Source organism: Halichoerus grypus, chromosome 6 (genome assembly GCF_964656455.1).
Source record: "Halichoerus grypus chromosome 6, mHalGry1.hap1.1, whole genome shotgun sequence".
In the NCBI taxonomy this organism is placed as follows: Eukaryota; Metazoa; Chordata; class Mammalia; order Carnivora; family Phocidae; genus Halichoerus; species Halichoerus grypus.
In genome coordinates, this window is record NC_135717.1 from 97,525,492 (window position 1) to 97,539,309 (window position 13,818).

A 13,818-nucleotide genomic window follows, 5' to 3' on the forward strand; every position below is an offset into this window, starting at 1 on the left:
AGACGGGCCAGACGGTGATTCTGGTTAAATCCTATCACTTTTATTTTTTTTTAATTTTGTTATTAACATATAATGTATTATTTAATGGCTAAAGCAAAATCTGAAAGTGAAACCGAAGGCAGAAGGGAGCTGGTGATAGTTTGTGAGCCACGGAGTAACACCATCAAAAAAACTGTATTTTAGAAAGAAAAACCCTCAGAAATTAGTAACTGATAGAAGGTTGAGGGTGGGGACCAGAAGAGGAGAATGAGTGAGGGCAGTAATTCAAAGATAAAGAGATTACTGGACTGTATAATTAAGAGAACAATACTGCTAATAAGAAAAATATAAAAATTAGAAAGAAAGGCCAATTTGGAGGAAAATATGAAATTCAGTTTTAGAAATAAATCTTTGTTGATTGTGAGATTTTAAAAAAGAAATAAGTTATCAGAATATACAGAACTCTTGCGGAAGTAACTAAGGCAGTATGTTCTTTGAAACACAGGTATAGAGTTAACCAATAATTGTAATTATTTCTCATTGACTTCTTCCACAATACTCTGAGTCCATATATTTATTCTTCTTGTTTTATAAAATAGGAAACTGAGTCATGGTTAAATATCTTTTGTTACACTATTTGGTCTTTGCACTATAATAGGCAGCAGCTCAAGCCCAGAATTGTCTCTCCAAGGGAAAAACTGGAAAAAAATAGAGCAAGGGGGAGGAAATCTTGCAGTCCATCTTACTTTGGGGGAGCAGTGTATAAAAAGGATTAGCAAAAAAGAGAAGTCAAAGTAATAAGCGAAGCAGCGTAATTATTCTTGAAACAATTCTACAAAAATAAACACTCTGGATATGAACTTTTTAAAATTCTGGACCATGACATTTAACTTATAACTTCCACTAATTGCTCTCCTAAATACTTGTTTTTAATATTTACTCCTCATGTTAAATTTTAAGCATAGCAGAATGCATTTTTAAAACGATACAAAATATTTGAAGGGATGCATCTTAAGGGAACAATAAATATGGGGTATTAAAAAGTAAAATAAAAATTGTCAGTCCTTCATATCCACAGATCATACTACTTTTCTAGAATTTATGAGCCTCAAGGTTTTCTAGTAAAAAGACTATTTGTACAAGACATTTACATTTACTTGTCTGGTCTCTTTTGTAATTAAGGTTGTTATGAGAAAGCTAATTAAGATTAGGAATTAAACTCTACTGTTTATCAAAGATATTTTCACAGTAGAATGTTACTTATCTAATAAGGGAAATCAACATAGATATTTAGCATGAATAGACAGGTTTTGATCCAAATGAGTGGAACAACCAACACTTCTGTGTGATTTATAAACATAGAATTACACAAAATTAGCATACCGTTTTATTAAAGAAAAAATAGTTTTGTTACTCTTATCTATGAATTTCAATTATTATTATTCATATTTTATGGTTTATTTGTTCTTCTTCCCTCTTACATGTTTTGAACATCTTCATTTTCCTTCTAAGAGTCAGCTTTGTGTTTACTTTGTGAACATTCCATGTAAATTTTATAACCAAGTCTGTCCTACATAATACTCAGAAGCCTTTTAAGTTGAAATTTTATGTGTGGTAAACATGCAGTATTTCAAACTTGTATAATTTTTTTTTCTCTTATCTATAAATCCTCTTTGCCATCAGTTTCTGATACAGAACATGCCAATCTCTATACTTCTCTACCCTTTGCTTCCCACATACAAAGACCTCATTCATTATATTGTTATTTAGAAGCATGAACAAGTTCATCAGGTCCTGGCATAAACTATAAATGGAAGTAGAAACACAAATTTCATAGAAATATAAAAATGGACAACACAGTAATAAATAAGACTAGACACCCCTTGTAATCCTTAGTATACATTTCACCGGAGTAGAAATTTATTTCTACTAGTATTTATAAACAAAACTTACCATAACATTGAAATCTAAAAACAAAAGTAATTTTTGAGCTATAGCTACTTAACAATAAATTCATTACTGTTCTGAAATATAATTTGATTTTACAGAAAAATTTTTAATATAAGATATAAAAGTTGAAATGTATTTAAAACTGTTAATTTAAAATGTTACAGTCACCAAGAAGGTTCAAAATGACCTTTACCAAGGCCATTCCCTGTATTTACCTTGTCCTATGTTTAGTTTCTGAGATGTTCTCTGCATTGAGATCAAGTAGTTCATTATACCATCCCTTCTTTCTGATAAGAATAGCACCACTTTTAACTTCTTTAACACCTTTTTGCCCTTCTTTTTCCTGGCATCTCTGACTTTACTAAATAGCTTTCTCCAGCCTTGTCCAGCCCACCAAAGAGTCAGAGATGGAGGGAAGAATAAGAACAAGCAAAAAATGAGGAGGTACAGGGTTCTTTGCTAAAGGGGTGGAAAATAAAAATTTTTAAAAAATCAGAAGTTAAAGAGAGAGAAGACTTAGAAATAGAATTTAATTCTTTTTAGTACCTGAAAGGAATCACTGTCTCTTAATGAGTTGGACACAGGATATTTCAAAAGTGCTTGAATTAAGGTGCCTAAAGTAAGCAATAAAAGTAAAAGTCCATTTGTTTTTGTTTTCTAAACGAGAGACACAGATAACCAAAGGTAAGGATTTAGAAACAGTTTATGATAACAAAATTCCATCCTACATTGATTCAGAACTCAAAATTCGATTCTTTTTCTCCTTTCTTCTCTTACTATTTCAATAATAATTGCAAATCACTGAAAATTCACTCTAAAATTAGACTATGTGTCACTGGATGAAGACTCTCAGAAAATTTCCTAAATAAAAAGATTGCTTTATTATGAGTAACCTAATAGCTGGGCTCCAGAGCCGAAATTTATCCAAACAAATGATTCTGCCAGCTAAAACTTCTCATCTTTATGTTTTATTGTGTTATTTTAACATTAATCCACACTTACTAAGTGCCTAAAACAAGAGTATTCCTGATAAATAAAAAGGTAGAAAGGGTATTAAATTTAATTAAACTGTACTGTAGTCATTCCATAATATCCTAATAGTTAGAAAAGTTAGTGTTCATTCTAAGTCTGACAAGCCTGAAGGAAAACTGGTTGCAAGAACATTTATGATTCCTAAATACAAAGTCACTCTAATAAAGAGAAGAGCTAGCAAACGTTTTTATAGAATTCTGTATTTTTTTGAAAAAATTACTGAAACTTTTCTCATGATTTACAACACAAGAATATAGCATTAAGCACTTTCCACTTAAAAAAAAAATCCTAACTTTATTTAACTTGTTTAATAATTATTATAATTTTATTTCCTTGACTCCAAAATAGAAACACTTTAGTCTGAGTTATTAACCACTTGATCACAGAATATTTTTAATTGTCAAATACACTAAATTTCAACCAAAGCTACCTGAAGAAAACATAAAAAAATGATTAAGATTTTTAAATGTTGAAGAGAAATTTCTTTTAAGTTGTAGGTAAAATGACCAATTACAGAAGTTTGGAAGAAAACAATACAAAACCATAAATGGCAATTTGTTGTGAATTATAGAATTCGCGTATCGCAATACATTTGTCATTAATCAGAAACAAACAGAAAAAGAGCATTCAGCCTTCAGCCATCTACAGGTTAAAAGTGTCAAAGTCCTTTTGTTCTGATTATTTATAAATTACTTTGAATAATCTAGCATTAGGATTTGTGGTTCTAAAACTTGTTATTACAGCTAGAAAGGGTATACTTTTTGAGGAAATAAAAAGCTTTTTCCATTTGAGTATGGGTTTTGCCTTTCTGACAGCTCCAAGTCCACAGGATGTGGAGGGATGATTTAAATTTTACATCAAAATTGTGACTGCACTAGACTTTTTTTCCCCCTTCTCAAGGGAGGCATTGTTCTTGCCTTTCCATAACCAGGCGTGACAGCGCCAGACTGGAGTCATACGGCTGGTCTCTGAGTCAGCGTGAAAGTGCTCACCTCCTGAGTCTCCCCAGATGCTCGGCTCCTTGTGAGGCTGAAAGCTGAGCACTGAGTAGCCACATACTCCATTCCTGGGACAGATAGAGACTTGGAGGAAAAAAATCTAGGGATTAGCAAAAACTATCTCTTCCAGTACCTGCTATAAAACTCTTTTATTAAGAGTTTAATAAAAAGTAACAATTTAAAAAAAAAAACTGCATTTAATATGAGTACCACTTTCCTGAACCAAAAGTTGGGACAAATTGTTGAACAAGGTGTTGTGTACTTCTGAGTTAAAGAAATAAAGAAAGTCTAAAAAATCAGAAGCCTTTTAGATTTTTCTGAGACACATGGTTGCCACATGTATAAATTTCAGGTTATAGACAGCTGGATAGAATAGTGAAAGAATATTGTATGAAGTGCATATCTATTCTCCAGATCTCTAAAGAAGTATCTTTGAAAATTGTCTGTAGAGTCCCTGCAAAGGGACCATCTTTTCTGCTATCAGAATAATTGGTAATGAAACAGGGATTAATTCTATTTCTATTGAATGAACCTTTCAGGGAAGTTTGAGAAGTGTTTGTGTCTTGTGTATATGTGCAACTGTGTGTGTGTGCGTGTGTGTGTGTGTGTTTGCACACGTGCATGGGAGAGAGAGAGAGAGAGACAGAGAGAGAGAGAAAGAGGCAGAGGCAGGGAGACAGAGAGGAAGAAGAGGGGGCGGGAGGAGAAGACTTTACTGTCTAATAATATGTTAATGGAAATTAATAGTCTTTCTTTTCTTATAGAACCTCTCTATTAAAGATTGGACAGCATCATCTTAATCATAATCATATGCTAACAACTTTCATTTACTGTCTAATTCAAAATGACTGGTTGAAAGTTTTATGTATTTTGAAGAAAAAAATTAAAAAGTAGAAGCAAACTTCTCCCAAACTGTTAGCCCATAAAAAGTAAAAGAAAAAAAAAAAACAAGGGAAATGTAATTCCTACTATTACTACTACAATGAGTAGCACTAATCTCTTAGTTATTGCTTTCGAAAATAAAGCCAGTCAATTTTTTTCATGTTGTTCTCATGAGGATATGAGTGTCTATGTATGTTCACATGTGCACATATATGTGGGCATGTTTGTAATAACCTATAAAAATAGTTCACCATAATCACAGTGAAAGAAAACAGATTTCCACTTATGAACACCACTAGTCAGGTGAGGTGCATATGCAAAAACAACAACAACAAAAAAACAGTTTTAAGTAGGAAAGAATATTTATTTAGGCTTAATGATATTAATGCCTCTGTAAAATATCATATCACTTATTTTAATGACTTGGTCATTTTGACTCTCCCAGGAGACTCTCCCTATGGCAGAACTGCAAATAGGATATAACATTTTATTTTCCAAAATAATATTCTTAAGTACTTATTTTGATCCTCCTTCTCTCCCTCCCTATCTCCTAATCTGAGCTTCCTCCTAAAGTGCCCACCCCCCACTCCCACTCTCTTTCTCCCCTCTCACATTAATGGCTAAGTCTAAATAAATAGCAAATTGTTCCATAATCAAAAGTGACTTATTCTTAGCATGGTGTATGTCTTGAAATAAAATCTGTGGCATGTTTAATTTATTTAGGATCTAATAATGATGACAAAAATAATTAAGTAACCAATCTAGTTTTAATTTCTTTTGTTTTCAAAGGTTATTGTGAAATCAAGCAAGTTAAGCCTTCAAAAGCAAACCTCTGGAGAATAGTGCGTGTGTGTGTGTGTGTGTGTGTGTGTTTTTCCCCCAGCAGAAATGAGAAAGGAGGCTTACTGCTAAAAGGAATACTGACCGTCAGTGTCAGATTTGTTGAGAATGACTGTCTAAGTAGTCCAACGAGGAAAAATATTATGACCCTTACCCTCTTTGGAATCCAGATAACCCTGACAAGGAAAAGTTTATACACTGCTAAATTGGGGCCAATTTAGGGGACTCTTTAGTTCCATGCCCCATACAGATTTGGTTACAGCTTATTCCTACAACAGCTGTTGAAAAATGAACGAAGTAGAAAATATTTATGTTATATTCAAAATAGACAGCAAAGAAGATATATACAGTGCAAAAATCTTTCCTAGGACAACAGCTTCTGATGTGAGGGACAGGCATACTAGGCACAGGCAAATTTTCTGAACCTCCCGACAAAATGAAGAATATGCCATTATAATCATGAAAAGTCCAAAAGTAAGGGTTCAGTGCCAAGGACGATGAGCATCTATCAACCCAAACTCCAAAACAGCAGGATGCAGCTATGGTTGATGTTATAAGAATGCTGAGCCTCTTCTTGGTTCCTTTCATGCCAAAGCTTCTTTGCTTGGATGAATATGAATTAAATCCATAAGCTTTCTTATTTTTCTAGCTTGACCTCTAAACTCATTTTATGTCTGAACTGTTTATCTTCTTCCCCCATTAATCTTTCTGGTTTTAGCACGTTCCCTGCTAAACTTTAAAAGCATGGTTCATACTGCCACTGTGGATGAATTAGGAATGTTAGGTCTTTTCTATAAATGGGTATGAACTATTCAGTAGGAACCTAAAGGCTACCCGTTTCTTGCCCCTGAAATAAAAATTGAAAGGATATGGCATATACTGTACAGAAGAAAATCATCAAACTCTTATAAAGGTAGGATAAGTATGAAGACATAAAAAGATCTCACTACAAGGTTTACATTAGATTTCACACAGGTCTAACAGTAATGTCACTATCAAATTTCCATTAAAAAATTTAAAGTCTGTCATATAGATAAACTTTCTGAAATAAATAGCTTTCCCTATTCATTTTCTCTTTCCAATCAGTTTTATGGCTAAGGACTTACAACACAGATGTTCTTTAAAATACTATGTCACTATCATAGAAACGTCTAATTTCAGATTGTAATTTTAGTCAGTAATATAGTTGAGTTCTTTCCTATTCTGTTTATTAAAATATAGTTGATAAGAAATTTCACTGATTAACACAATCCATTTACCTATATTACCATAAGATCTGTCAGTACAAAAACCAAAAAATTTAAAGGTGTTCACTTTACAAATCCATAAAAGAAAAAGTAACCAAACAAAAACATCAAAACTTTAAAGTTGGAATCTTGCACTTCAATAGTGTTTACCATTTACCATTTTATAGGTACTCTGCCGTATTTTCTGCTGTTCTGTAGTATTTCCCTTGAAGCTTAACAAAGGCCCAGCTGTATAAACCAGTTCTGTCAAAGAACATAGTTAAGGGATGGATAAAACAGGGAGGGGTGTCTTACTGGCTGACCACTGTCTGAGCTTATGAGGATAAAGGAGCCTTGGTGGAGAAAAGTAATCATCCATTGCTTTTTTTTTTTTAACCTCATTACCACATGCTAAAACATTTTTTTTTCCACTACCCAAACACCCTATTCCAATCCCCCATGACTGAAAGATCTTTGTGTTCCAAAGGGGACAGATCTCTCCCCCACATCCTTTTCCCTCCTTTTCTTGTTTTTGTTTGTTTGTTTTGTTTTGTTGTTTGTTTGTTATGCTGATTTTATGTTTATGGAGGCATGATCATTTAAAGACTTCCTAAAATACTGGCTTCCTCTCCATTAAACCATCTACACACAGTTCCCTGAAAACATTTTTAATGGCTAAATAAACTTACTTGTTTTGTCTTCCTTTTTACCAAAACACTATCAACAGCTTTCCATCGCGAGATCTTTATTTCTGCTAAGGACTCTAGAAAATGATCTATTCCTTGAAAAGACAGTAAAGCATCTATAATTGAGGTAGGATGCGTGTTGAAACCCAGCATGTATCTTAACATTTTAAAGAATGTTTCCATAAAATCCTTACTTCAAAGAGGGTTGGCTAGACGCACACTCAAGTGTGTGTAGCAACGTGAGATAGGGTCCTGAATCAGCCCGAAGGAAAGTTTAGAGTGAGCTAATTAATCCTCTCAAAACCTAGCTCTTGTGTGTCCAAGAACACCAAACCAGGGGGGAAGATTTTCCAGAGATTTAAATATGCATTTCCTATTTTCAAGTTTGTCATTCCTACATACTCTGCTGACATTATTTATAAAGGACTGAAGCCAAATCCCACTCAAAGAGAGCTACCGTAACTGCACTGGTTAAAGAGTCAGCGGAACACATTAAATGCCCCAGGAAATCCCTGGGCAAGTGCCACCAGAACTTATATGGAGACAACATATCAACTCTAGAGTAAGTTCTATTTCAGGGTGTCCTCTGAGGTTGGGACAAATATTTGAATGTTATTAAATCCTCTATTTATCCAAAGCCTGCTGCAGCTGCACAGCAAGCCTTCTTCATACTGCCCTGTCAGTGACCTACAGGGATTATCCTTTTTCAGATGGGGTAAAATAGGATTCTTTCACCAATCTGTATGCTCTTCTATTCAATGTGAAATGTCCATTTATAATACAAAATGTATTTTCTTTAGACTGAACTATGTTGCTTTCAGAGCCTACATCTTCCCGCATCCATGGCCGGTACAGGTACTAGAGCAATAGTCCTTCATCCTCCCCCTTGCTGCATGTACTAGTCTAGTTTCAGAAATAATCGATTCATTTTCTTCTACTAAATATTTGGTTCTTATGAAACCATCTGAACATATCAGAGTTTATCAAACCAACGCCTGCCTATGTCATATTCAAATTATCATTCAGAAGAAATGGAACGCAGAGACAAAAATACCCCATGGCAAAAGGGAGCAATATTTAAAAATTCACTTTTTTACCATCATGAACTTCTCACCATATCTTTCATTAAAATACTTACTAAACTGTCCAGATATATTTGCAGATAATCTATCCAAGTTCTACAAAACCCACCAAAACATTATTTCCAAAAAGAAAACTAAACCACTAAAGATAGCACCATTCTGTGATGTCTTAAGAAAACTAATACTAAGTAAAATGATTATTATATATAGACCAAATGTTCTCAATACCAATACACTTTCCAAAGAGAATATTTTAATTATACTATAACATATCTTCATGTTTACAAATTTTTACTTACATGAGTAGCAGAATCTTAAATCTGCTCAAACGTGTCCTGTCTTATGTTTTTCTTCCACCTCTTTGCATTCTTGTTATTTTCAATGACTTACTAATAAAAGCTTATAATGATTCAAATATCTATAGAAATACTTTCAAGATATTACATGCCTCTTGTTATTTACATCTCCTTGCAAAAAGCAGTAAGAACAATAGTATTGTGGGAGGCATCTGAAGATATTTTCTAGGACATATTTTTTTTCACTTTGGTTTCAGAGAAGTATGAATGACTCTCATTAATTGTGCATTGATATGTGCCAATCACTGAGCTAGATGCTTTGCATGTATTATTTTTTGTCATCATAACAACTCTCTATTGGACTACAGACTTAAATGTAAGAGCTAAAATCATAAACTTTTGAAAGGGAAACGAGTAAATCTTCATGACCTTGGGTTGGCAATGGTTTCCTAGATTTGACACCAAAAGCAAAAGTGATGAAAGAAAAAAAAACCCAGATAAATCGAATTCCTCAAAATTAAAAACTTTTGTGCTGGACATAATACTTTCAAGAAAGTGAAAAAAAAACTGAAAGTGGGTGAAAATACTTGCAAATCATATATTTAATAGGGGACTTGCATCCAGAATACATAAAGACTTCTAACAACTCATGCATGTATATAGACATACATACTTATAAAAATTTATATATAATTTATAAAGAACTATGATACAATTCCTATCATAAAAAGACAACAATCCATTTTTTAAAAGGGCAAAAGATCTGAATAGACATTTCTTCAAAGAAGATGGTACAAATCACCCATAAGCACTTAAGAAAATATTCACCATCATTAGTGATTAGGGAAATGCAAACCAAAACCACAATATGATACTCCTTCTCATCCACTAGAATGGCTAAAATAAAAAAGGTCAGACAATAACAGGATTGGAGAGGATGTGGAGACACTAGAACCATCATCAATTGCCAGTAGGAAGGTAAAATAGTGCTGCTGCTTTGGAAAAGTTTCTAAATAGTTAAACACAAAGTTATCATAGGGCCCAGCAATTCTCCCTTCCAGGTATACATCTAAGAGAAATGAAAGCATATGTCCACAGAAAAACTTGTACATAAATATGCATTGCAGTGTTATTCGTAATAGCCAAGAGAGTGGAAGCAACCCAAAAATCTACCAGTTGATGAACGGAAAAACAAACCGTGCCATACCCATGCAACACAGTATTATTTGGTTTAAAAAGGGGAAGAATGAAGGGGGGAATTCGGAGTGGGAGATGAACCATGAGAGACTGTGGACTCTGAGAAACAAACTGAGGGTTCTGGGGGGGGGAGGGGATGGGTTAGCCTGGTGATGGGTATTAAAGAGGGCACGTACTGCAAGGAGCACTGGGTGTTATACGCAAACAATGAATCATGGAACACTACAGCAAAAACTAATGATGTAATGTATGGTGATTAACATAACATAATAAAAAAAATTTTTAAGAAATGAATGCTGGTACATGCTGCAACATGGGTGAACCTAAGTGAAGGAAGCCAGTCACAAATGACACACAATATACGATTCCATGGGTACAAAATGTCAAGAATAGACGAATCTATATGTACAGCAGGTCAGTGGTCGCCTGGGGGGGGGTGTGGTGGGGACGGAAGAGAATGAGGAGGGACTGCTAATGGGCACAAGATGGCTTTTAGAGTGAGGAAAATACTCTAAAATTAAATTGTGCTGATACTTGCACAACTCTGTGAATATACCAAATATCAGTGAATTATATACTAAATAGGCTTGGTATAATAATCTCAATAAAGCCATTTTTTAAAACTACAAAGTAGACATTATTGCCTCCATTTTATCTATAGAAACTGGCTCAGAGCTGTTACATAATTTGATAAAAGTCTCACTGAACTAGAATTTGGAGCCAGACCTGACCCAAATATCATCACATTTTCATTATAGAACATCTTTTTTTATGAAGGAACTTAAATATATGCTTTAAAACTGATTTTTTTCTCCAAAAAGTTAGAAGTATATTTATCATTTCTGTTGCTCTTATTTGGATACAAGCTTTTATGGAACATTGCGGTTAGACCTACATTAAGTAAATGTCTTTTTTTCTTCTTCTGACATTTTTTTCATTAGTTTTTTTTTTTTTTTTTTAAGCATGCTCTGTGCATCATCACCTTTTTGGAAGCACGATAAGCAAATATTTAATGATTGTTCTAAAAGAAAATCACTCTATTCTCTCTCTCTCTCTCATTCTCGCTCTCTCAAAAAAATAAATAAATAAATCTTTAAAAAAGAGGAAAAAAGAAAACCACTGTACAGAATCACAATTCATTCCTAAGGTACCTAGGGCACATGATGTTCTGTTCTCCCATATCTTCTCATTGGTAGGTTATCAATTTTTACATTGATTCTTACTATTTCGTCATTTAAATGTTTAGAAAAGATATGTGTTATCATACTGCCATCATAGTTCAATCTGGAGGAGTTTAATGCAGTATATCAATCCTGTGAACACAGGTAAAGTTTTAGGAAGGTAACCTAACCTCCAGTTTATCTGAAAAAACTTCTAAAGGATTCACAATCTTTGTAAGTAATTTGCAGGATAATCTCCAAAATAATTATCACTAGGTGTTAATATGTGTTTTTTTCCATCTTCAGGGCTCAAGATTAATCCATTTCCTATGAAATCAACTATTGCTGGTGCTAGCTATATAATCAAGTCTTTAAAAAAATTATAGAGGGGAAGCAGAATGGATAAACTGACAGTATTTTAACATCTCCTTTTTCTTAGTAGTTTGTTTACAAATACATTTCCACGATTATGAAAGTAGAGCATGATCCTCAATTATTACTATTCCATGATATATATGTATATATATATATATATTTTAAAGATTTTATTTATTTACTTGACAGAGAGAGAGAGATAGCGAGAGCAGGAACACAAGCAGGGGGAGTGGGAGAGGGAGAAGCAGGCTTCCCGCGGAGCAGGGAGCCCAATGCGGGGCTTGGTCCCCCGACCCTGGGATCATGACCTGAGCCGAAGGCAGACGCTTAACGACTGAGCCACCCAGGCACCCCTATTCCATGATATATTTTAAGATTTGTTCCACTTATGATAGTAGTTTGAATTGATTTAGGTCAATTCAGCACAGGCTTAGTTAAATCGACATTGATTTGCCTGGACAAGTAGCTTTAAACCTATTTAGAACTCAGAGTTTCCTTGAGGTGTATCAGAAGCAAGTGTTTCAATTGTCAGTTCTTTAAAAATGACTTAGGCTCTACAATGGTGGAGAACAAAGAAATGAATCAGAGGGAAGAGGCACAGATATTTGGGTAATAACAGTAAGAACTATGAGCTATGTAAATGCAAGCACTAAAGCACAAGCAGCTTATTGATTCCAAAGGACGCAGATATTTTAACAATCAATTACTATTATCATTACTAATTAAGGAATTGTTTCTAAAATCTGCGTAGTAGTTCACAGTGATTCATTTTTATCTTAGTATAAATTAAGCACAACTTTTGTACTGCAGTAAGTAATCTCCTTGAAAGTCCTAGATTTAAATACAGAAACCTCACATCCTGGTCTTTATCTCCGTTACTGAAACCCATCTAACAGACTTTTAAATCCAGAAGAGACTTTTTAACCAAAATTGAAGTGAATTTACTCACTTTGGATTTTGAACCTCATGAGTTCTCGGTGAGCTACTGACTTTGGATTATAAACTCTTTGAACCACAAACAATTTTACTCATTTTTCAATCTCATGCACGATCCAGCACAGAGCATAACAAACCAAACTGGAGGCACGAGGGTAACATTTCAGAGCATGTGCCCTGGTTAGACAAACCTGGGCTGAGTCTTACTTACGCTATTTCCTAGGTCTGTGACTTTGACCATGTTACTTAACCTCTCTGAGTCTCCGTTTTCTTACTAGAGGAAATATAAATATTACATTATTTGTACATTTTGAGGGAAGTAAATGAGTACCAATAAAAGCATGCAGCACTGTACCAAACACATTATATGTACTTAATAAATGTTATCTATTCTTACTGTTGTTATTTGGAATTCAATTGAATTGAACTGAATCTAATTTAAACCACTCAAGTGTAAAGCATAGTTAAGGTTAGGATATGACACAATCTAATTAGCTATGAGAAGCCATCTGTGTTTAATATATTTGGACCTATGAAAAGGAGCCAAGAGTTATTTTAATATTTCTATACAGCCAAAATTTTTATTTTTGAATAAAAAAATAAGATTTAGAACTCACTGCACAAGGCTCAGATTTCTGAATCTTGCTGGAAAAGTGAGTAATCAAGTTCTACTATGTGGCATTGCAGCATCTGGGACCTTCAAATAATTTTAATTTCAATTTAAGTTAAAAGAAATCACTATTGAGTGACACCGAGAGTGATGCTAGCAGTCTTCCTACTACCGGCATACTAAAATTTCATCCCATTGCTAGAAGCTCAGAATATGGTTTTTGCTGTATGACATTTATTGCCAAGCAACTTTTATAAAATATGTTCCTTCCACCTGCTTCTTGAGGGTGAGCTGAATCCCCTTAGGATAAAGGAGAGTAGGATATGTTTTATAAGATTCAGTCACTGTAAAAGTTTCATTAGAAATTGCTATTCACATAAACAATTTCCCCATTCTATGTGTAGGACTTAAGACTTCCAGACAAAGAAATGGGTTTGTATTGTACAAAATAGATAAAGAACTCAGGCGCGTTGTATCACCAGACTTGCTGCTCTTGGCATCATAAGGAACTCACAGTCTGGTTTAGATTGATATCTAGCATTTTTTACAGCCATCTGATTGAGAACCCT

At 34.0% G+C, this 13,818-nt stretch overlaps 1 protein-coding gene across 16 annotated transcripts in view; it reads right to left on the reverse strand.

Annotated features, from left to right (window-relative positions):
- Window positions 1-13,818, reverse strand: part of SOX5 (SRY-box transcription factor 5) — a 1,003,105-nt gene that overhangs the window by 355,720 nt on the left and 633,567 nt on the right. Inside the window, exon 1 of one of the 16 annotated variants that reach the window (XM_036116365.2) lies at window positions 3,954-3,961. The exons of the other annotated variants lie outside the window; for them this stretch is intronic. The gene's annotated coding sequence lies outside the window, so the exon portion shown is untranslated. Of the gene's footprint in view, window positions 1-3,953; window positions 3,962-13,818 lie in introns of those variants that run through there. 16 annotated transcript variants of the gene reach the window in all.